This window comes from Cupressus sempervirens, chromosome 6 (genome assembly GCF_028749045.1).
Source record: "Cupressus sempervirens isolate cs-2001-9-10 chromosome 6, ASM2874904v1, whole genome shotgun sequence".
NCBI classification, from domain to species: Eukaryota; Viridiplantae; Streptophyta; class Pinopsida; order Cupressales; family Cupressaceae; genus Cupressus; species Cupressus sempervirens.
Window position 1 is genome coordinate 215,608,843 of NC_143123.1, and position 26,643 is coordinate 215,635,485.

General features: G+C 34.0%; 1 pseudogene; it reads left to right on the top strand.

The window, feature by feature from the left end:
- The window catches only part of LOC149552038 (casein kinase II subunit beta-1-like), a 98,315-nt pseudogene extending 77,778 nt beyond the window's left edge, over window positions 1–20,537 (top strand).
- Window positions 20,538–26,643: the final 6,106 nt, after the last annotated feature.

Here is a 26,643-nt window from a genome sequence, read left to right on the forward strand (position 1 = left end):
CAGCTCAATATGAAGCTTGTCTCCTCCCGTGATCACACAATGAAAGTGTAGATGAGAATGTCTATATATGAAATAAAAAAGTTATAAAATAATAAAGCCCAAAATTTCCTTTTGATGGTTTCTTTTATTGCAATATTGACCTTTGGGAAAGTACCATCTCATTATGTGGGATTTCAAAATTTTGGTTGCATTAGTGCAAGCCCCAATTTCTTTATAAGTATTAGCCTTGGGAATAACAACATAATAAATATTTTCATAGTGCCAACACCTAGCACACATTGTCATAATTAAATAATGTTAATATAAAATTGATGAATGATTTTTATTGTAAACAATCTGAGTCACCATTAAATCATCAATAATGTCAGCATAATGAAAACTCATCATTAAAATGATATGGAAAATATAACCATGTGTATCAGTACCTTTAATCACACACCCATTAATAATTTTCTTGGTATCCTTCATGGCTAACATTTTTTTCCTTGTGTTCTTCCTTCCTTAAAATGATCCAAGTTTCCTCTTACAGTTGATTATCCACCTTTCAACATCTTAGGCCTTCTAGGTGTAACCCAACTATTTCCAAGTAGTCAACAACAACATTACCCTCTTAATATGTGTGTCCTAGAGTATAGCTTTCAAAGTGGTTTAAGAGGTTGATAGAATCATTGAGGATTGTAAAAAATTTCCAACCTACACTCCCTCCACCTTTGACATCATTCACAATAAATTTTGAGTCCCCTTCCACCTCAATTCTTTTATTTCCTATAGAGTTGGAAATGTTCAACCCCCATGGTAGAGACATGCCTTTAGCATGCTTGACTATATGATCCTTTAGAGGTTAATCATTTACAACCATGAGTTTTCTATGATGATACCTTAGAATACCTCCTCCTTCCTACATATCATTTTTGGTTTCTCCATCAAAGTTGAGTTTGCACCATTCGATAGGTGGTAGATTCCATGTGACAATGACTCTTTCCAATATTTTAGTACTATCAAACTTATTGAATCCTTATCAAAAGTTCCATTCTTTAGTGATTCCTTGGTTTAGCAGTAGGAGGGTGGGTCTAGATATTTCCAATTACAATTCACAATATTCTATGTTAGCAAGTGAAGCCCTAGGCAAAGAGTGGTTAATAGGGTGCTTCCTTCATTTTTTAAGATCTTTTTATTCCTTTCCTTCCAGATGGTCTAGAAAAAGTGGGGGGTATAAGTTTCTACAAAATTCTGATGAGGGTGTGAGTAAGGTGCACTACTAGCTAACAGGTTTCTTAATGTCATTATTAATGGCCCCTGCAAGATTTAGTTTTTTAAGATCTGTTGCAAGATGAAGGAAGAAAATTCATAGTGGATAAAGAGGTGATTAATGTCCCCTTCTATCTTTTTACAAAGGATGCATTTCTTGCCCAAATTAAACCTCTGTTTAATTAGATTATCCCAAGCTAGGATTTTCCATGGAGGAGGGACCACCAAAAAATGATTTTGGAAATAAAACAAGGATCCCAAATCTTCACTCACTCATGAATGTTATTGGTGGCTATCAAAGTTAGGTCATAGGTTGAGTTAGTAGTGAATGGGCTAGAGGTAGTGGGGGGCCATATGATCTTATCAACTTGGTAAATTTGAGGGATTCTAATATGTTGTAAAACATCCATTAGATTCTAGACGACTTTTTTGATACTTGGATTTTCTCTCATCCATTGGACTAGATTAACCCACCTACTTGGGTTTATGTACCCCTCCACTCTCTCCCCTAACATCAGAGTTAGAAGGTTTCATAGGTTGAGGAATCTTCTATGATCCTGACCCACGTCAAAAATTAGTCATCTAGCCAGAACTTGATTCCTTCTTTGTTTCCATTTGATGGCCTTTTGAAGTAGAGTTTTGCACTTATTAAGCGTGTTCCAAATTTTTGACCCTTGAGGAAATTTCCCCATCATGAATCACTCCCCAAAAGAGTCCCAATTTAGGTACTTGACCTGCATAATATGACACCAGTCCTCTTTTCCTTGTATAAGTTTCTAAGACACCTTACAATTTAGAGCTTTGTTAAGATTATTGATCCTCCCTAGTCCAAGACCACCACACTTTTTAGGGAAGCAGACATTATCCTAGTTTAATAAAGACATCTACTTTTTCTCTTTAGTTTCTTCCTAGAGGAAGTTGTGTTGGATATTTTCAAGTTTTTCTTCCATAACTACAAACATTTTGAAAAGAGAGGGAGAGGAAATATATAGGTATTCCTTAAAGTGATGACCTTAGAAGTTGTAGTTTCCCAGCATGGCTTAGAAGCTTGTCCTTCCAACTAGTGAGATTTTTCTAAGTGTGTTCTAATATTGTAGACTAGAAGTCAAATTTAACATCTTTGAAAATTGTATGGAGCCCTAGGTAAGTGGAGGGGACATTAGTTGACTAACAACCTAATATATTGATGACCTTGGTTTGGATATCTATATTAGTGTTGAAGAAGATCATGCTCTTTTAAGGTTAATACTCTGCCCAAATGCTTTGACATACTTATCTAGAAGGAGGTTACACTATCTCATCTCAATCTCTAAAGATTCACCAAAGAAGAAAGTATCATCCACAAACTATTGAATAATAGAGGGGTGGAGGTTTGAGGTCGGTTTGATGCCTTTGATGCTTCTTTGATTCACTAGATTCTACATATTCCTACCAAACACCTTTGCAATCAAGATGAAGAGATAGGGGGAGGAGGTCCCCTTGATGAACACCTTTGTTTGGGGTGAAGAATTCTGCTAGAGTGCCATTAAATTTTTTTTAAAATGGCTAACCTTTTCCACACATTCTTTGTTTATAGTAATGAACTTATCATTGAAACCCAAATGTTCAAGAACTCTATAAAGAAAGGACCAATTAACATTATCATAAGCTTTAGAAATATCAATTTTGAGGGCCATACCAACATTTTTAAGTTTATCCAAAGAATGGATAATCATGTGTAGAGATGAAAACATCAATTATTTTTCTACTGAAAAATAAGTCTAATTTTTACTGATGATTTATCCAACAGTGACTCAATCCCGTTCACCATGATTTTAGATAAAATTTTGTAGAAGATGGAGCATAGACTTATGGGCCTAAAGTTAGAAATAGACATCAGGATATTGTGTTAAAAACCAAAAAAAAAAAGTTATGTTATGTTGCTAAAGGATTTTACTTGTCTTGAAGAAGTCTCTTGCAACTCTAGTGAAGTCTAGCCCAATGATGTCCCAGAATTCTTGAGAAAAAAGTTAGGGGGAAACCATATGGACCTGGTGCCTTGAAGGCATTCATAGAAAACACCATTCTTTTTACCTCCTCATCTACAAGATGTCCAAGGAGAGTTTTATTGTCCCTTTTCGTGACCACACTGGGAAGTTGACATAGGAGGGGGTCATGGATGCTGTTATTCCTGCGCAAAGAAGAATAAAAGTTCTTAAAAGAGTTTTTAACAAGAAAGCCATGTTGCAGCTTGTCATTTATCACTTCTCCCTTCTCACTTTTTAGAGAGTATATAATATTCCTTCTTCTATGGTTTGTTGTTGATTGATGAAAGACAAATGTGTTACGATCCCCCTCCTTTAACTATTGCACTTGAGATCTTTTCTTCTAGTAAGTTTCCTCCTTGGATAGGAGCTATTTCCAATCTTGGTAGCATCTTTCGTCCTTGTTTTACACATCATAAGGTGTGTAACTAGTTTTTTAGTTGTGCTAAAGTGTTTGAGAGCTCCTTCTTTTGTACAAAGATTTCACCAAAAAACATTTTACTCCACCCCTTGGTTCCATTCCTGATAACCTCAAGTTTGGCAGCAACCCTATACATAGTAGTGCTCATGATAGGAGTATCCACCCACTATTTAACTAGGTCCTAAAGTTAGGATGTTTTGTCCACATTATTTCATATCTAAAAGGATGGGCCCCCCACCTAGGGGTGTCTAACCATCAAATAATAAGTGTATTGTGATCAGAAGCTGATTTTGGTAGAGACTTAAGATGGGTATTATTAACCATTTCCCAAGTGGAAGAAGCCAAGAATCTATCCAATTTGAACTAAATCATGTACACCCTTTCCTATTATTAGACCAAGTAAAAGGCTTACCTAAAAGGTTAATATCCACTAGATTGGAGTAATTTATAAATTTTTCCAATTCTACCATTATATCATTGTAATAAGATAACTCTCCAAATTTTTCTAAGGGGTGGAGTGGGAAGTTGGAGTCACCAACTAATAGAAATTTATCTAATAGGTATGACATCATAAAATTCCTTATTTCCTCCCTTGTGTTAGGAGCATATATGTTAAACAATTGCCAAGAATTTTGGTCCTTAAGAAAAGAGACCACAAGGTAGTTCTGAGAGAAGGATAAGGGGGTCCCTTCACACACACATGGTTCTAGAGGGTGACTATACCTCTATAGGCCTTGATAGATTTAGAGTAGATGCACAGAGCTATTTGCCAAAGGTTGCTCACTAAAGTAGAAAAATTATTGAAAGACATTTTGACTTCTTGAAGCAAAAGGATATCCACTTTATGTTTTAAAACATACTATCTAATAGCATATTTTTTCCTCGAGTCATTGATACCTCTTGTATTCCATGAAACAAAAATCATTTCTTATCTTTTTGGTTAGTATCTAGGAGAGTTTCCTTCTTGCCACAATTTCCCTTGCAATAACTTTATGTCTACAGATTCTCTCTATCAGTCAACCTATTGTCAAATAGAGTCCCACATTTACCTTCTCAAGTTTCATTTTTTTGTTCTTTTTCTTGTAGGTTTTCTACTCTCTCCCATTAGTCCCAACCACAAAATCACCTTGTGGTTTGGTTTTGGTGCTCATAGTACATTGGAGAAGCATCATGTCTTGGGGTAACCTTTCTTTCTTGGGGTTAAGATTAGTAGACCTTGCAATATATTCAACAAAAACTAGGTCCATTGGGTTGTTTACCAAAGCTTCTAAGCTTCCTGGAGGGCATACTACCATAGGATTTTGTTGGCCAAAGACATCATTAGGTTTTGAACTCATCACATTAGTATCCATTGCCAATGTTGGAGATTGAGAATCCACATTAGTACTCAGGCTAACCAACTCCTAACTTGACACGACAGGTGTTTTGGTATCTCTCCTTCTTCCAATGTCATGTCTACATCCATAATGGTATTACCATTAGTCGAGTTGGGGTTGCTGACAGTGCTAGAAGGGGAGCCATTAGAGCATTCACTAGTGGTGATAATAATGACCCCAAGAAAGGAAATTTTCTCCTTTTCTATTTTTTCATCATGTTTAGCTTGCAGATATCATTGGTGTGGCCTCTAGTCCTACACTATTGACAATATATAGTAGCATTATCAAATGCAAGTGCTTGAGTGTATTTGTGAAACCATGATTTTAGGATGACAAAGTTGGAGAGGGTTTTGTTAATGGCTACAATAACACAAAACCTTGCAAACATCAGTATAGACTTGGAGAGGGTCACCAAGTTATCAACATAATCTCCTATCCACCCATATATCATATATTATCTTATCCCAAAATTTAAAGGGTGAGGGGGGAGGGTACAACCTAAACCAATGTCATGTGTATTAGGTCATTAGTAGGGTCAAACCCTAGTTTCCATTTTACCCATGTGATGGAGGTGTTTTCCCTATAACCATAAGCCTAAAAGAGCCAGTGAGAGGTCCTTAATCATTGTAAAACATAATAGAAAGAGACCACTGATCATAGCTAAAGTAGAGATAATTCCCTTCAACTTCCACTAGTTGGATGTCCACTGTCTCACTATATCCATAGAAAGTACGAAGTTCACAAATCTTCCATAAGGGAAAGATTGAGGTCTACTGTAGCTTTGTCAACTATGGATTCTGGGAGGCCTATCTCCATGCTTTCTTTCATTGTGATAATATCAACTAGGATAGATTCAAGAATATTTTTAGAGGCCCCTACAAGTGCTGACTTCTAACCCCTTTTGTGGGAGATTGTTCTTGATGCAAGAGCATCTTAGGTTTGTTGGTGTAAATAAGTAGTTACTTATTACACTTTACTTAAGTTTACTTAGGTCAATGCACTATTTTATTATTTATTAGGTTGACACTTAGGAGTTTTCATACTCATATGAGTTGTTATGTTGACAACACTGGAGTAAGCAACTCTAATTCAGCACATGGTGTCTACAACACTAGAGTTTGCATAATTAATTGAGTTGTCATGTAGATAACAAAGTTATTCGAACTCCTATTTTAGCACATGGTGTCTATAATATAATTTTATGTGCTACACCTTTGTAGGCTTATCCTCTCATTATCACACTTACTCCTATACTTAATGGAGGATAATCCAATCTTGGTGGACATGTGCTTGGTTGTAAGACTTATCAGTATGTTGATTCCTAGGCATTCTAGAAGCATTCTAGAGGCTTTTATGTACAGGCACTCTTAGTGTGTACATGATAGAACATTGAATGACAATAAATCAATTTTGGATATTCTTATTCTAATCATACCTTGTTGGTCTATTATTGTTCTTGTGCTTGAGTTCCTTGATCTTGGTGAGTTTTCCCTAAGGAAAATTCTTACATGGTATCAGAGTTGAGGGAAATTCTCTTCACATAGTTGTTTGAGACCATCTTGTTGCTTCAACACCTTGGCCCAGATCTAGAGTATCACAGTCATTGGGAGCATCTAGAGCCAAAGTGGACCTTGCCATTGTGTCTAGAATGTTGATTCAGTGAAAATTGACTATGAATTTGCCTACCCTAGGCCATAATTGAATTTGAGCCAAATTTTTTTGCAAACTGACACCCAAAGGCCCAATTTGAAAATCTGGTATGATCTATTAGATTAGTAATTTATTTTATTTTCATAACAGATTTATTTTTCTTTGCATTTCCATCAAAATTAATCTTGTTGCTTCAACACCTTGGCCCAGATCTAGAGTATCACAGTCATTGGGAGCATCTAGAGCCAAAGTGGACCTTGCCATTGCGTCTAGAATGTTGATTCAGTGAAAATTGACTATGAATTTGCCTACCCTAGGCCATAATTGAATTTGAGCCAAATTTTTTTGCAAACTGACACCCAAAGGCCCAATTTGAAAATCTGGTATGATCTATTAGATTAGTAATTTATTTTATTTTCAGAATAGATTTATTTTTCTTTGCATTTCCATCAAAATTATTCTGCAAATTTTCAAAAAAAAATTGTCCTATTTAGCCTATAGAGAATATTTTTGCAGGAACCGGGTAGTGAAACCCTGGCCCTTGTAGGAAATATTCACTATGACATTTGGAATATTCCATTGGCATTGGCTAACACAAATCTAGTTTCCTCAACAATCGGTGAACTATTTTAAAACTAGCCTCCTTCCAAATTTTTGATCATTTTATAATAGTTCGGCAATACACAATAGGTCACAAATCCGATAGGCCCTTTACTTCCATGGCGGCCTTGGTTTGATTTACCACTATGGGCTATTGTTTTAAAACATCACAGTAGCTTATTTTCTTGGTGATGCAAGATTAAAATTATAATCCCCATTCACTGTTAAATTTTTTGGCTCCAGTGAATTAGCCCCTCAACATGTTGATACTATTTTTCCCAGGTCCCAATTTTCAATACTTTGTGGCATCAACACTCCAGCACGGTGCACAGACTGCTGACATCATCTGATCACCATCCATTGGAAACTTGTTGATCATAACATCATTTTGCATCACTGTTGTTCTGCTTTCTATGAAGAAAAAAATTTTCAATATTCCTAGCTCTGGCAATCAACAAAATTTTGGTGCTCATCCTCTACTACTCCAATGCTGACCACTGAAACCTTCCCACTACCCTCCACATGACACTGACAATGCAACTCACATGGTGCAGACCCAACCTCCAACACCGACTAGCTCAGCTGAAGGACGACCTTGTCACATTAGCATTACATGGGTCCAGGTCAGTGGTGAGTCAGGCGCCACGTAAGATGTCATATTTTGCCCCATCAATAGTGACTCAGTAGGTTTTACACAACATGTGGACCATTTGTACATAGTGACATCATCCTATTGTACATACAGTCACCAATTCATACTGCCACAACAACAAAGGGGACTTTTTCAGTGACATCATCTTTTCATGATTCTAAATTTGACAGTTGTCTGACCATCATTTCCAAGAAAATTTGAACTACTATAAAGGCCATTTGACCATCAAATTTAACCTCGTAGTTTACTACCCAGACCCTTCTCCAGATTTAATATTGATTTGACAGTCCAACTTTGGGAGGCCATATCTTAGTCATCCAGACTCCAAATCAGATGAGGGTTTTTTTGTTTTTTGGTAGAATTTCCTGAAATTTTTTAGTGGTGTTGTTCTTTTTTAGTTTTGGTGCACGAATTTGTCAAAATTTGTATCTTTTGGTGACTATACGTGTCCAATCCTACATTTTTCAACTTGAAACACTCTGTAGAGGCTCATCTAGACACATTTTCAGGTTTTTTTTTTTTGAAAGTGTGTAATTATTTGTCTACTTTCTAGATCTACAATTAGATTATAGGGTTGTGTGGACAAAAATATCACTTTTAGACTTAGGGTCTTTTCTACATTGTATTGCTTTGATTACTTTTCAAAATTGTTGTACATCTAAGTTACAGTACTTAGTGACAAATTGAGTCTCAAAAGGTAGTTGTAAACAAGAAAATTAGAAGTCCACCTTGTACATTTTGACAACTGGCCTATTGTACATGTGCTACATATAAAGCACCAAATCATACATTAGGGGGGGTTGATTGTTTATTTTTGCATTTTGGGGGCTACATTGATTAGTAAATCATGGATCAGGAAGATTTAATTACCTTGACAATACAAAACTATAAGTAATGGAGTCAAATGGTTCTCACTTATCTTAGTTAGCATAATGCATTGTCATATGTGAAAGGACTTTCATACAATGGTCACACTAGCTCCATCATTTTTCATGCACTCTTTGTACATATGGATATGGAGGTTATGAATTCACTTGATGACATGAAGTTAACTAATTTATATGATATTTGGATCTATCTTTGGGAGATGTATAGAGATCCACACATTCCTTCATTCCCAAAATATCTTTTACCTCCAGCTGTAACTGCATCCTCTCCAGATGAGATTACACCTCTTGATGCTCCTGGTGCTACTACTAATCCAATTCTAGCCATCGATACTTCTAATTCAGTGCAGTAGGAAACACTATGTCTTCCTACTTCAGCTTCATGGGATGACTTCCTTCCAAATATTGCAGGTCTATTCATGGAGTCTCACATTGAAGATGTGGGAGACATCATCAATGACATTTTCCTTCTCTTTGTTGAGGCAAATACTTCATCGATGCCACAGTGATAGGTTCATTTAATTTAGCACAATAAGATACACCTTGTCTTATAGCTCTAGCATCAGCGGATGACTTCTTGATAGATATTTCAAGTTTGTTCATGGAGTCACACATGGTAGATTTGGGAGACATCTTTGATGATCTACATCTTCTCTTTGATGAAGCAGAATCTTCTTCAGTTGTCACAAGGGCTCACTCTGATCCTCCTATCCATTCTCTACCTTGTTAGTCTTTCCAGGTTTATTTGATTATGGATCCTTATGTACAACAATTGCATGAGGTCTCTTAATCATTTGAGGAGACAATTAGCTCTTTGGAGCATTTTCTACATACATCCTTGCTCAATCTACACATGTTCTTTTCCATAGTATTGGAAGGAGTGACCATCAGCATCAACATAGGGACAACTAAGAAAGTTTTAGAGGCACCATTCATCTTTAGGATCCTTTCTACACATAGGGGAAGCATCTCACTTGTACCTCTTCCATTGTTTCTTCCAAAGGGCAGGAACATTATTCAACAATCATGGATCAGCTTCTACATTGGAGTGGCTATCACTGATCAATACTCTACATTTAGGGGGGGTGACTACCTTGTCTCCTTCTTCTTCTCTTTTATGGGGGGGACTTTTTCCTCTTATGGGGTTTTTTTCTTCTACTTCTCTTTTGTATATACTTGATGTGTTTCATAATGGGGTGTCTTGATTACTCCATCCATCCATGCATCTTGTCTTTTCATCTCTCTTTTTGGGGGATGGTTTTGCCCATGAGGTTTTTCCTCTTTCTCCACTTTATGAGAGATTGTATTACATTTTTTAAATGGGTAGCTAACATGGCCTAGTAGCTGGGACCCATCATGCATTTTCGTCCTAGCTTTCGTAAGCTTAAGTGCATTCCCCTATGTTGTACTTAAGGGGATAAGTATTTACTTATTACACTTCAGTTTACTTAGGTTGATGCATTATTTTATTATTTATTAGGTTGACACTTAGGAGTTTGTGTACTCTTATGAGTTTTCAGGTTGAGAACACTGGAGTAAGTGACTCTAATTTAGCACATGGTGTCTACAACACAAGAGTTTGCATAATTAACAAAGTTGTCATGTAGAGAACACAGTTATTCACACTCTTATTTTAGCACATGGTGTCTACAACATAATTTTACATGCTACACCTTTGTAGTCTTATCCTCTCATCATCGCACTTACTCTTGTGCATAATGGAGGATAATTTACTCTTGGTGGACATGTGCCTAGTTGTAAGACTTATCAGTATACTAATTCCTAGGCATTCTAGAGGCCTTTACATACAGGTACTCCTAATGTTTATAGGATAGAACATTGAATGAAAATAAATCAATTTTGGATATCATTATTCTAATCATACCTTGTTGGTCTATTCTTGTGCTTGTGCTTGAGTTCCTTGATCTTGGGTGATTTTTCCCTAAGGAAAATTCTTACAAGGTAGACATGTTATCCTTTTCATTTGTGTTCATTTTGTCAATTGTTACCAAGTTGTACTAATTTTTGAGTTACAAAAATTGCTGAGAGCCAATAATTTTGCAGTATCTACCGAGTTGAAGTCATCCCACATCATGTTAACATTTAGAGTTGCATGAAATCCCATCTCACTCTGCAATATGTGTCAAGTTCCATAGTGTGTGTCGAGCTATCCAGTGGGTGCCAAGTTACCTAGTATTTGTCGAACATTCCTTCATGTGCCAAGTGAACCTGTTGATGTCAAGTGTCAACATTTTGGATGAGTTTTCTATGTTTTGGTTCTTAATGGGAGCTGACTTGTGAGATTAATTTTGATTGTGACTTTTATGATTAGATCTTGTCTTGGAATATGTGTAGACCATTTGGGTCAGCCTTTCTATTTTATAATATTCTAGAATCTTCTATAAGCTATTTTGGCAAGTATAAATAGGGTGTTTAGGCTTAGAGTAAGGGAAGATTTTGGGAGATTTTAGAGGACTGAGAAAGTTTATTGCATATGTGTCTGGAAGTGCTTTGAAGTTGGACTTTGGATCTTAAATGTATTTTTATATATGGTTGTAACCTAGAAGGCTATACGGCTGGGCATGTATGCTAATCATTTGATGAATCAATAAAAGAATCTCTCTCTCTCTCTCTCTCTCTCTCTCTCTCTCTCTCTCTCTCTCTCTCTCTCTCTCTCTCTCTCTCTCTCTCTCTGTGGTGTTGTGCTCTTTTTGTGTTTACTTCTATTTTACTCTGCAAGGTGGTTTAGATTTCTAGGTGTGCCTTTGGCCCTAGTTCTACTTACCCTCCTTATGTTAGGTGGTATTAGAGCTTATGGTTAATCCTTGTGGAGATTGGATTATGTAGAAAGCTAATTCAGATTTGGTTATAGGGTTGCATATTTGTGGATTTGACCTATAACTTGCAAAGGGTTATGATCTTGCAGGAACCTAATTTGTAAAGATGGTTCGAGGTAGAGGAAATGGTGATAATGCCATATTGGATACATTGAGACAAATCATAGCCAGATTAGATGTTGTGGAGACATCCCAAAGGAGAGGAGCACATCTTGATGATGTGAGTGATGATAAAGAAGTAGCACCAAACCCTAATCCAAAATTGGAAGAAGATCAAGATGAGGAAAGATTGTTGAGAGTATTTTCTAAGGCACATTTAAAGCCTGATGAACAAAGACAAATAGGTAGACATGGTAGATTCTAGAGAGGAAAAGGTAGATCTTATGGAGAAGCTAGCATATCTGACAATTCTATGCAAGATAAAGGAAAATTTGAATGGAAGAATGATGACAAAGACAAGACCAAGTGGAAAGATGGTAGTTCATACCAAGGAAGTACTGGTTCTTAATAAGGAAGAGGTAAATCTTATTTTAGAGGTGGTTTCCATGGTAATTTTTTTAGATGTGGCAAAGAAGAGCATATGATGATGAGAGTAACCTTATGTAATAAGGGAAGTGATGAGGAACATATTTTAAGGAGAAGTCTTTTCAAGACCAGATGTGAGATGGCTGGAAAATGTTGCAAGGTGATCATGTATAGTGGAAGTTCTACAAATTGGCATCAAAAGAGTTGGTTACAAAGTTGTAGTTGCAAATGCTGAAGCATCCTAAACCCTATCATGTTTCATGGATTAAAGATGAGCATATGATATTGGCAAGTGAGCAATGCATTGTGAATTTCAAGATTGGACATTACTTTGATAAAGTGTTGTGTAATATAATGCCTATGGATTTTTGTCATATTTTTTTGGGTAGACCTTGGGAATATGATAGATATGTTGTACATCATGAAAGATTGAATCAATATACTCTTTGGGTGAATGGGAAGAAGAAAATATTGTTGCCTTTGATTAAAAGTCTAGATGAGGTTAAGTGTACTACTATCAGAATTTGCATGATTAATGAAAAGCAATTTGAAAAAGAAGTGAAGAAGAATCAAATTTGTTTTTCTATATAAGTTCCTAGAGGACTAAGTGTTGGTAGTAATGACCAAACAATAGAAGCTGGTAATGACCAAGTGATAGCAAAAATTAGTGATATTGGCTGAGTACTAGTAGAAATTATAGAATTATTGAACGAGTATAAGGATATTGTTACTAAGGAAATTTTTGATGGTTTACCACTAGTAAGAAGTATAAGTCATTGTATGGATCTGATTCCTAGAGCTAGTTTGCCAAACAAAGGTCCATATAGATTGACACGTACAGAGAATGAAGAACTTAACAAATAAGTGCATGAATTGTTGCAAAAGGGATTAATCAGAGAAAGTTTGAGTCCATGTGTGTACCTATTGTATTAGCACCTAAGAAGAATGGAGAATATGTACTAATTCCAGAGCTATTAACTATGTTGGGGATAGATGACATAATGGATTTTTTGAGTGGAGCAAAGTATTTTACCAAGATTTATTTAGAGAGTGTCTATCATTAGATCAAAATCAGAGAAGCTGATGAATGGAAGGTTTCTTTCAAAATAAAAGATGGTTTGTATGAATGGTTGCCTTTTGGTTTGACTAATGCAGCTAGCACACTAGTAAATTTGAACTGAAATTTTGACGAATTTTGGTCAAAATTTCAACTTAGGTTGGTCAAAATTTTGACCAAGCAGTTCGTGGTAATTTTTCTCGTTGAAATTTTGACCAATACATTCATCAAAATTTTTTAATTTTTTATAGCTTTGATTTGTCATTGTTGGTCAAAATTTTTACCAATGTTTGGTCAAATTTTTTTAAGAATTGGTGGAAATTTCAACCAATTCTTGGTAGAAAACTATCAAGAATTGCTCAAAATTTCCTCCCATGTTTGGTTAAATTTTTTTTAAAATAATTGGTGAAAATTTTAACCAAGTATTGGTAGAAAACTATCAATAATTGGTCAAAATTTCCACCAATGTTTGGTCAATTTTTTTTAATAACTAGTAGAAATTTTGACCAATTCTTTGTAGAAAACTATCAAGAATTGGTCAATTTTTTTTTATGTTGTATCAAGCAATTTTTTATTGTTAAAGTCATTTAATTTGCAACAGACACCTTTGAGAAGAAAAATTCTCATGCTCCAACTTTATCTATGCAGAGATTTAAAAGGTTGCAAATTAAATGGCTTGGATAATAAACAATTGCTTAATACAACATGGAACAAAGAAGAGCATACACATATAACATGGACATGTATTCTTTGAAATGAAAGCATCCAAGAAGGTAAGAAAAAGTAGAACTATTAAGTGTAACATGCCATATTATGCACTCTTGATATTGCCAAAGTTGACAGAAATTTTTTCAACTATGAATAATGATATATTATATAATCAAAGTAACAAAGGAATTTCATATTCATGACAGTTGGTTTTCAAAGTATAGTACAATACAATACACAAGTTGAAGAAGAAAAGTATCCTAAACTAAACACCACTCTATGAAAATTATGCATTTATCCCACAAGAACTTCAACACTCGAACAACTACTTTTGAAGTTTACTAAAAATGAATAGGGCATAACATTTATATAGAAAAGAGATAACCAAATTTTATTAAAATATTTATAACAATAGTTATAAGAAAGATCTCTTTTTTATTGTTCTATGAAATTTTTCATAAATATCCTTAGTATTTTTTCATTCTTCACTTTCCAAGTTGGATCATATAGATTGTTAAAGATGTGACTTCATGTCTAAGCTTTTCCTTGAAGACTAGACTCCCAAACATGGATCTAAAGACAATTTTGTCTACATGGTCAATCTATAATGTAGCATCCTCACCTAATTTTATAAATTTAAGTCAATAAAATTTGAAGTTCATGAAGCAAATTGGAAAACCGTAAGATCTCTATCTCACTGTACTAAAAAATCTGCATAAATATCTTTTAGTATTATGTCATTCTTCCCTTCCCAAGATGGATGAGATAGATTGGTACAAATGTGACTCCATGTCTAAAATTTTAGTCGATGACTAGACTCCCAAGTACGAAACTAAAAACAAAATTTTGTCTACAGTGCGAATCTATAATGCAACATCCTTACATAATTCTATAAATTTATGCCAATAAAATTTGCAGTTCATGAAGCAAACTGGAAAATAGTAAAATGACCATGTCCATGCTTGGAATTCATGATAATCATAGTTTCAATAGTAAAGAACAAATAAAGAACTCTCCTATAAAATACTAGCTAGACCAATTCGAATTATCAATTGAACAGAAAATTAATCTTAAGCTAAATCTTTTGCTATCTTCATTTATATTTTACAGTATCCTCCTTCCAAGTAAGGGAGTGCTTAAATACCTCTGATTGGGCAGGTTCAACTTGTAAAGATGAATGTGGAGAAGATGACTCAAATCTATCTAACTGCAAAATATGATTGCTATATAAAAGTACATCATAATCAAATCTAGCATATGATAACTAGCATACAATCAAAATCATTCTTTAGATAAATATATTTGACATTTAGACAATTAACAAAAAAGACCTTGATATCAAGCATACAACTAAAAATAGCCATTAATTTCAAGTATTCATTTGCACATAATCAAATAATCAACCATAATATGTAGTTTAATGAAATACATAAACAAGTGTGATCAAGGGAATGCATATAACATAGTTAAGAAATTGAACACTACACACCAACCAGTGTGCACTGTTCAATTTCAAGACTTAAGTAATCAAAAGAGGGAATTAACCAATGAAAACCTTTACGATGACACTTCTGAAAGCCATGAAGTGAAAACTAAAACAACATCTTGGAGACAACAGAGGAAAAGGATGAACAAAATTAATAAAGTCCCAAAAAATTTATTTCTATTTCATCTTAAAACTAAAGACAAATAGCTTACAATATTAAACCCCAGTTGTGATGCATTTAAACTCTTCCTCTTGAACACTATTTTTTATAAATAAACTGTAGACAATATTCATCATTTTTCAAGCATGGGAGAAATGTAGATGTACCATTTATGCTTATTAACATTAGAAAGATGCATATCAGACCAGAGTGAGATATCGTATTCAAGATGCATAACAAAGCCATAGATTGAAAAGTTTCACATGTCTAATACATCCTAGTATGTTATTAGCCCTATACATTGATAGAAAAAATGCAACTAGCAGATGCATGAGAAGATCATCTAAGAAGATGCAGTGTTGTCATCTTTAGCTGAAGCCAAAGTGAGCTTAGGTTACACATTCAAATATTCATCTAGGGCATTTGGTAGCCCCAGAGCTTTCAGTGCCAAATGGGTTGCCTTTAGCCTAGATATCATCATTTCCTTGAATGTAAGTCCCTGCAATGAATCACATCTTATTAATGCAAAATATAAGCTTACCTTAAAGAAAATATTAACTCGGTACAAAGCAAGTAAAACAAATCTAGAGCAATGTAGGGCAATGTAGGGAGTAAAAGATAGAGTAGCACAAAAGGAAGAATGGATAAGAATAGGGCAACTAGAGAAATAGCAAGGCTGAGAATATAAGTGAATGTGGAAAGAGAGAGTGAAAATAAAATAGATAATGAAAATGAACAAAAGTAAGCATAAAGGAAGGATAAAAGTAAATTAAGAGTGGTAAATGAAAGGGGCAAGCCTTGAATTCAAACATAAACAAAAGATTCAAACTGAACTAGCAAACTAAGAATAGCCAAGTGCTATAGGTTCATATTAGCAACACAACTCTAAGATGATCATTCAATTTAAATTCAAATGTTTAAGATTTTTGAATAAGCCTTAGCATTCAACTCTGGCTTGTGGTTCAAATAAATTTATAGAATATGAACCACCCAAAGCAGACATAAATCCCCAAAAAGATATGAATCAGTATTGAGAGAACAATTCTAAGCTGATCTTCAATACAAAAGAATAAAATACCAGCTTGCAGTTCAAAATTAATGTACCATCCAATCTGAGGACACTTAAACCTTAGAAAGGACTTATTATTGTGTCAAAACAACTTATTTGCAAGGATTGAGCTTGTGCCTCTCTTCTATTCTCTAACATAAGTAGCACGACTACCTCATCTAACATTTTTGAGAATGCAACCCTGTAACACTAGATATGAAAACAATATTGTTGTTGCATAAGATAGTAGAAAAGACTACTAAAAAAGGAAATTAGAAGATTTGGAGTCACAAGAAAATACTTCTTCTGAGAACCAAGTACAACCTTGCATTTAATGGAAATTTGTTTCGCTACAAGCATAATGACTTCTTCAGACGAATATGTAAGTCCCGACATGAAATATTTTTCTTTTCTAGAGGGGCCTACAATGTAAAACTCACTCATATAAAAGAAGTACTAAAAATAATCACATGCACCAGAAGTAAACCATTCAACCTTGTAAGAATATTTGCATGGAAGCAATTTAGAAGATGTTATCGGCTTACTATAGTACTCATGTTATTCTAGGAGCATATGGGAGAATGGTTTTAAAAAATCTTTGCAAATCTATTATTTATAGGCAAGATGTAATATTAATCATCAATGTAAAGACAAAATCAGATTTTTTTTAAAGCAACTATTATGCCACCCTTTAAAGATTGGATGCAAAATATTTGAACTCAACACAATAATTAATTGGGATTGAATGGTGCACACTTTGATAAAATGACTATCTACAACAAATGCAACTTGAATGAAATGATAATAAATATAGCATCTAATAAAAATTGAAGAATGTTAGTCACAGTACATAGGCACAATTAGAAATGCATGCTATCATTGATAAAATGCTTGGAAGGAACCCATGGATAGAGGAAGGAAAAGTAGACTACAAAAACATTTATGGAATAAAGAGAAACAAGAATAAAAGAGGAAACCTAGACAATCTTTAACTTGTGGACTATGTGCCCTAGAGATGATAAAGCTTAGGTTGTAAAAGCTTTGGTTACTCTATGGTAGCTTGTTTTAATATGGCAGTGAAGTGATATTGTATGGTATAGTATGTTGTGCAAGGTATTGATTTCCCATTTGCTACATATATGCAAATAACATCGCCCAGTAGAGATAACATGGAAATCATTTTGCACCTTATGATGTCTATATTAATTCTTCTTAAACCAAAATATAACAGTGCTTCACAGTAGAGAGGGAAATCTTGAGCCGAATCACTACTTAATACCTTTTAGCCTAACCATGTAAATTTTCTTAGGCACTAATTAACACCTTATGTCTAAACATGATCAATGATAAAACAATGGAAAACCCAACTAGACAGTCCAAAAACTTCAGCTTTTTCAACATTTGGATCCTTCAAGTTAACCCATTCAAAAGTCTCCCTACTCGTATTAATACCATAAATGAGTGCATGTAGTCCATAACCATACACAAACCATTTTTTAATCAATAAGGGGAAAATCATATATATTAATATATATAGCTATTTAGTTGTTAACAATGTCCACATCTCTTGTTTGGAGACTTCAAGCAATGGGATGATGCTCACATTTTTCCATATGGTAAATGTAATATCACTCTTTCTTTAAGGTACCATGTATTTTGATAACAAAATCAACTTATAACTAGCAAAAAAATGGGACCTGAAAGAAAACAAGAATGATTTTGCATGTGCAAGCATGTGGGCATATTACTACAATAAAAAAAGAACATGTAAAGCTAGATAGATAGATAAAGAATAAATCAAGCATTACAAATAACCACTAGAACTAATAAAGTTTACTCTATAAGAATCCATTTCTACAAGAAAGATCTATTTTTGGTGAAGGATCAAAAAGTCTGGGAAAGGCCAGTAGACCAGCAGTGAGACAAGGGGAGTTTGAGAGAAATCATGAGGAAGAGTTGCAAATTTCTACCTATATGACTAGTTGGGCATATCAAGTCACTTTTGAAGTAAATAACCACTACAACTAATAAAGTTTACTTTGCAAGAACCCACTTGTACAAAAAATATCTCTATTTGGTGAAGGGTCAATAGGTTTGGAAAAGAGTAGCATATAGGCAATGACATATATAAATTGTCACTTCTGCCACCAGTTAACATGAAATTGATTGTGGCATTTAACCATGGCTCTTTTGGCATTCATTAGATAGTGGTTACCCCCATCTAAGACTAGTTCAACACTTAATTTTCTTTTAGGCATAGGCTAATAGTGTAGGCAATGTAGGCAACTTTAAAAATGATGAAGTAAAAAGTCTATTTGATTGTGCTAAATTATTACCTTCAAGAAGCACCTCAGACACACATTGTCACCTCTTGGAAACCTTGAAATATCTACAGATGTTGATAAAACTCCAAATATGACCACTAAGAAGAACTAATTTAAATTATTGGTTCCATGCACATCATTGTCTAGAGTCTAACTGAAGCTGCATAGTTTCTCTGTGCATTATTATGGGCCTATTTCTTCTTAGGCTTGCCCTGATTAAGTATCCCCTTCCCACCATCTAGCTTGCACAAGCACATACAAAATATTATTAGATGTTTCAAATCAATTTAAAATCTCAAAAATTATCATTTATCTTAATTGTTGATCAATTATATATATAAAATCTTATTCGACATCTTAAGATGTGCATCCATATGCAAGTTTGGTGTTTACTGATTCCATCAAAAAGGTGCATACTAGGACTCAATTTGGAGCTTACTGATGCTTGCTTTCTATTTGGAGCTTTTGGCACATTTTGTTGATCATCCCAATCAAGGTGATACAACTCCAAATATTCATCAACATTGTAGGAGCTGGGTAACTTATTAAATCTTCCTTCATTATAGTAAATCTTAATACCATTTATTTTTCATGATGTTTCTATGAAGTCCATTCATTGCATTTTGGGAAAGTCATTACATGAAATAAGTTATATGAATGATATGCAACACCTCCTTTTGTATTTGTTTAATTTTAAGTATCAAAATAAAAAATGACTAAAATCTTCTATATTTTTTGCTTATACATGATATATTAACCAAGGAATAGAATGAGTTGGTGGAGTCTACTACTGAAATGCTTTATGGTTTGATCCATGTATGTTATATTTTAACAAGCAAGGGGATGAATGCTATGATATGATGTGATCATAAATTAGTTGAACCTAAATATGATTTAGGTGCTTGTGCTAGTTTCATATGATCCTTTTGTTGCTCTTGATATTACATGTGCAGCTAGAGAAGTACAAGAATACTGATTCTGGAAGGTGCCCAAGAGTTTACTATTCAGGTCAGCCATGTCTCCCAGTGGGCCAGTCAGATCTTCCACAGACAAGCATAGTGAAAATTTACTATCCAAAATGTGGAGATGTTTACTATCCAAGGTCCAAATATCAAGGCAGTATCCTTAATAAAGCATGTTTGCATAAATTTTTTTCTTTAAAAAGTCATACATTTATAGCATGAGTAAATGGTCATTTCTATATGTTAGGGTTTTCATTTAATTTCATATATAAAATTTTCATTTTTTTGGCTAAATATGTAATTTGGAGGTATTTTAACAGTTTTCCTTTTGAGAGAAAAATAGTACTTTGAGATACAAATATGCATCACTAATGGTGTTATATGCCCATATAATTTCCTCAACTAAGATAGATACTGATGGGGCATATTTTGGAACAACATTTCCACATCTTTTTTTGATGACATATGGACATGTAAAGCCATCAAAGCTAGTGCAAAGTTATGTTCCGAAGATATTTGGGTTTAAAATCCACAAAAGTGCTAGATGAGCCATTGCAAAGCAATATCCATAAAGCATCTAGGTTTAAAATCTACAGGACGGAAGATGAGCAATATATAAAGGTGTAAAATGTAGCTAGTTGTGACCAATGGCTCTTAACGAGGGGCCTGTTCCATAGATTATTTTCATTTGAATTCTTATGGTATAAGTTTATTGTGTTTCACCTCCATTATTCCCATGTACAAAATGGTGAAATCATAGAGTATTTGAATTTTGAGTTTTGGCTGTTTGAATTTTACCTTTATATTGTTGAAACAAACTTTAAGTTGTTTTCTTGACAACTTTTAAATTAATTAGCTTGAAAATTATGAAAACTAACACATTGATTTTTCTATATGACACAAATGAATCACATTCTATCATGTAACAATAAAATCTTTTTGTTGAATGTGAATGTCTTGTAGATAAACAAGATTTTAAGCAGCATGGTTGTTTAAAAAATAATTCAAGTTTGGAATACATACTCATGGAAGATTACACAATAAACTTTTTAATTTTATTGTCTCTAATATTTGTCTAAAAACTCCTTTGAAATATTCATAATAGAGACCCAACATATATGGAGTTGCATGGGCACACAACAGTTCTTGTTCAATGTTTTGAATGCAGATCAATCATGCTCTCTTTGTGTAACACTCAAATCTCTCTTCTGCTCCATGATCATGTCTTATTGGTAAATTATAATTTAGAAAGAATACCTTGTTTCAATAAAAAAACTACAGGTATGAGAGAGATGTGAATGGAACACTATACAACAAGGGCTATGTACAGCTCTAGTCCCTACGTATGTTGAGTAGGTCTAAGTTGCCTATGGTGAGGTAGGTCTAAGGTGTATTTGTGAATGACTTTGGAAGTGGTTCTTCTTAAAAAAAAACTCAAATGGTAAATTCCAAAGCATGATGAGATTGTCAAAGTTAATGTAGTAGTCAATGGGCTTGTAAACAAGTAGGAGTGCGAGAGAGTAGTAGAGGAGAATGAAGAGAATTTATGATAGATCAAGATTACAAATGGACGTTAATGAGGTGGGGTTAAAGTTGGATCCTATTGCTCCTATTAACCCAAATCAATAAGATTGGTGATTTTGAAGGAGGATATAGGATTTTCTTAAAGTTTACAAATGTAGATTGTAGAGACCTAGTTGTTCGTGTCCCAAATCTATAAAAATGTTGATTCACCCAACTACATGTTGTAGTGAAGAAGATGAAGCGTCTGATTCTGATGATAATCATGATACTGAATCTATGTATAATGATGTTGCTAACTCTAATTTTGATCCTAAAGAGATGTAATTAGATGAAAGAAATGAGAAAGTGCAACAAACTGATATTGCTTATCAGAGTATTAAGAAGCCAAAATTCAGTGTCAAAAGTAGAGTCCTCAAAGAGGCCTTCTGGGATAGGATAAGGGAGGTTTTTTTTATGAACCTATTGGAAATGATAAGATGAAGGGACTTCGTGCTCTTCTTCAAGGTGTGGAGAATCCCCTTAATTAGAATTCTAAGTCTTGTACAAGGATAGAGATTCTTACAGATGTGGATTTAGATGAGCTGGAAAGATGTTGGGATCTGGGATTTGGGTTTAACTATGAGGAAATTCCAGAGTTATATGTAATACTTTACCTACCTTAGAGTTTATCTTATGTGCCACAAATCCTTTGAGGAAGCCTACTTAGAAATGGTAGCATATAACTATTAGTAAAAAACCTTGTTAACTGTTAGAAAAAAGCACCTTTTAGCCAAGCTTTGACAAGAGAAAAAAACTGGGTAGAAAATTAGGGTAGCATCTTATATTTGTCTGAATTTTTGATCTACAAGGGATTTCATCCTCAAAATTGTTGAAACATTGATTCATATTACATAAAGGGAAAAAAAGATTATATCTGCTCGGAGCCCACCCTTCCTCTAGATTTATCTTTCTATATACCCCTAATCTGTAAGGGTCACAACCCTTGGGCAAAATTGGGTAGAAAAGTAGGGTAGCATCTTATATTCATCCAAATTTTTGATCTATGAGGGATTTCATCCTCAAGATGGTTGAAACATTGATTCATATTACATAAAGGGAAAAAAAGATTATATTTGCTCGAAACCCACCCTTCCTGTAGATTTATCTTTCTATATACCACTAATCTATAAGGGTCACAACCCTTGGGCTGCCTCTTGACTGTTTACTAGTTTAGTTAATATTTATTTTTTATTTGAAGGGGATTGAGTTGTTCAAGAAATTTCTTCATTATAAATTTTAACAATGGATTGCTTTCAAATCTGTACGAACCTCCAATGATTGGGATCTATGCATTTGGGATTGGGGAAAGGATATTTATTCAGTGCTATTCCACTTCACAGAACTATTACTAGTACTGTTAATTTATATCAAAATTTTATTCTAGTGACATTTCATTATTACTAAGTTTTAGTTTTAAACTGTCATGTGAGCTGCATATTGTAAAAAATAAACAAATGAATCTAGAGAGGTTATACAAAAAATTCTGAATTCTAATGTTGAAATAGTGAAAATCATCATCAGACCCCAAGACGTATGCTGCCACTTAAGCTCACACATAAAACTAGCTGCCTAGATTAAATGTAGAAATTAAATGGTGGTAAAAATTACTAACATAAAAATTCAAAACAATAAAATTTATGCACAAATTTAACATAATAAGAAAAAGGATGTCCAAAGAAAATCCTAATAATCGATTCGGATCAAACAAAATCAACCAATTAACTAAAAAAATATTAGAGAAAAAACATCAAGCATGATGAAGACCACTAATTAAAGTCAATTCCAGCCATGGTAGGTTGGTAATGCAAGATGACACTTCATCTTCCTTAGCAACCTAAAACCTTGTCCTATGTGAACTTTGTTAAAATAATTTTAAAAAAAAGCTCATGAAAGTATAACTCATGAGGTCTCTTTTCATTTGATTTATTTTTAGCTCATGTTTGGAATGGTTGGAAGGTTGAGAAGAGTTGTTTTTCTACAATTACCATTTATACTTTATGCTATTCATATATAACATTACTTAGGTTTCTTTTTTGGGTTTCGCATGTAAGTTTATAGTAATTTTTCAAGCATGAGTGACTAGTGGATTTCATATACGAATTTAGAGTCTTTGGATAGGACACTTGAGACTGCTATGTAAATGTTTTCCTAGAATCAAGTTAAAAACTTGAAGTTTGAACCATCTCAAAAGATGAGAAATCTTACAGTATGTTGAACTCAAATTTATGAAACATGCCAGTACAAAAATGGTAGAATGCATCTTGACAGGAGTGTTGCATATGGTTAAATGTCATACAGGTCATGACATACATAGATTAGTGCCAAAACCTAAAATTTGGAGAGATACAAAATTACTATTACAAATGCAACCAAAAAACCATTGTATATGACTATGTTTGCAATGACTCGCCATCATTTTTTTTGTTGGTCTAAACAGTGTAGTCTATCCCACCATTGACTTTAGGAGTGTCTTGTAGCAGAATGCTTCTTTCAACTAGACACTCTTATGGATCTCTACCATGTTGAATACCCATATTTTATACCATGATTTCTGAAGTTGGCATTACAATTATATGGCACTATTCACCTTGCTGGGGATTTTATTTTTAAATATAAACCCTCTTGAACCTAGAATAATGCTTTGGAAAGTGGTTTGATGAAATAAATAATCTAGTTCTTCGTCCCAATTTCCTATCTCTTCCATCTGCTATTATAACCATTAGTTGGACAAAGATTCTAGAGGTTAACAAGAACAGGGTGTATGTAAATTGTGCATTAGAGATTTGACTTGGACTATTGCACTCACATGCCTACAATATGACATCATCAGATTCAATTTTAAGTTTGGAAAATCAAAGAGAGACTAATGAGGTTGGCCACAATTACTACCAATTCTATATTATATTCAAATAATTATGAATATAACATGTAAGAAACTCTATTAGAGCCCTTAACAACATGATTTCTCCTTCCAAGGTAAAAGGGGGTGACAATTTAACATGAAAAAACTACATGTTCATAACTTAAGCTATAGTTTATAGAAGTATTGTATAACACTAGATTCTAAATCCAAAGGTAAAAGTGACAAATATAATATGAAAGATATGTAGATTCATGAATCCTAGCAACATTGTATAGTCATATTTTATAACATTTGATTCCCTTTCCCTCTTCTATAAAAAAGGAGATGATTAATGTAAAAATCTGTTGTGCATAGCTACTGGCAACATTGTGTAGTTTTCTTCTTAAACAATTAGTTATTTCTCTCCTATAAGCAGGTTCATAGCTCCTAGCAAAGTCATACAGGATCATTGTGTAGCATTGGATTCCATCTCCCTCCACAAGTTTAAAAAGGGTGCTAATTAATATGATCAAAAAGATTTTCCCATTTTAGAGAGAGGACAAATCCTGCAACATCTATGATAAATTGAATAACAACCTATTGCAAATCTTTGTTTTGAAAAAAAATATGAGGAAATCAAACTGATGTTTCAGTTTATCAAGTACGAGAAGGGCTTCAATATTTACCTCAAAAAAAATTCCATAAAGAGTTGAAGGAATCTTTCTAACAGGTTGCCCTACATCGATGTTAAGAAACATAGTTTGATTTTCTTGCTACACAAAAACTACTACTCCACGAGACCATATCATAGTAAATACAACTAAAAGGTTGCAGCCATATGGTTACCTTTTCCTAGCTCCATCCTATCTACCTCGACACCATTGTTTACCAAGGTGCCATGCTCAATGACTAGAAAACCCTGGGCTTGAAACCATCAAGAGACCAGAGGACAAAGTGAACACCAGTAGCCTGTACTCATGTAGCTCCTCTTTGCATTTTCATTTTCTGCCCTTGCTCAACCCATGAATGAAACCCTCAAGAGACCAGAGCACAAAGCAAACACCAATAGCCTCTACTCATGCAACTCCTCTTTGCATTTGCATTTTTCGCCATTGCTCAACCAATGAATGAATGATTTTTTTAATTTTTTTTACCCACGAATGAATGAAGCTTTTTCTTTTTTGTTATAACATTGAGTTAGTCAAAATTCAACTTGGGAAAATAAAGGTTGGTCAAAATTTCGACCAAATCGGCTATAGAATTTTTATTTTCGACCAACAAGGGAATGAAAAGGAATTATACCTTTGGTCAAAAAATTTGGTAGAAAAACAAGTGCAAATGTACTAGTGGCACTTTCATGAGATTGATGAATGAAGTTCTAAAAAGATTCTTGGGTAAGTTTTTGGTTGTTTATTTGGATGACATTCTGATATTCAATAAGACTAAGGAAGAACATCTTGAGCATGTTAGACAAGTATTGCAAAGATTGAAAGAGGAGAAGTTGATGATTAATCTAAAAAAAGTATTCTTTTATGCAAGAGGAGATTGTGTATTTGGAATTTGTTATTTCAACCAATGGTTTGAAGATGGATCTTGAGAAGGTTAAACCAATTTTGGAATGGCCTACACCTTAGAATGTGGGTGAGGTAAGATCATTTCATGGTTTGACTAGTTTTTATAGAAAGTTTATAAATAATTTTAGTACTGTTTGTAATGCTATGACTGAGACAATGAGAGGAGATAAAAAGGAATTGAAGTGGACACATGGAGTTGATAACAATTTTGAGACTTTGAAACAAAAGGTTGTTGAGTTACTTGTATTGGCTTTGCCTAATTTCAATAAGGAATTTCAAGTTGAATGTGATGCAAGTGGTAGTGCAATAGGAGTTGTATTAAGTCAAGAAGGTAAACCTATTGCTTTCTTTAGTAAGAAGTTGAATGATACTAAAAGGAAGCATTTTTTGTATGATCAAGAGTTTTATGTTATTGTTCAAGATTTGAAGAAGTGGAGACATTATTTGATTCCTAAAGAGTTTGTGTTGTATATTGAACATAAAGCTTTACAGAATGTGGGAAGTCAACATAAATTGAATTAGAGATATATGAAGTGGGTTGAGTATTTGCAGAGTTTTACATTTGTGATCAAGCATAAGAGTGGAGTCACTAACATGTTGTTGATGCATTGAATAGAAGATGTTCTTTGTTGATTGAGATGAAAGTTGAAGTTCTTGGTTTTGATGAGATGAAAGAGTTGTATGATACTAATCTTGATT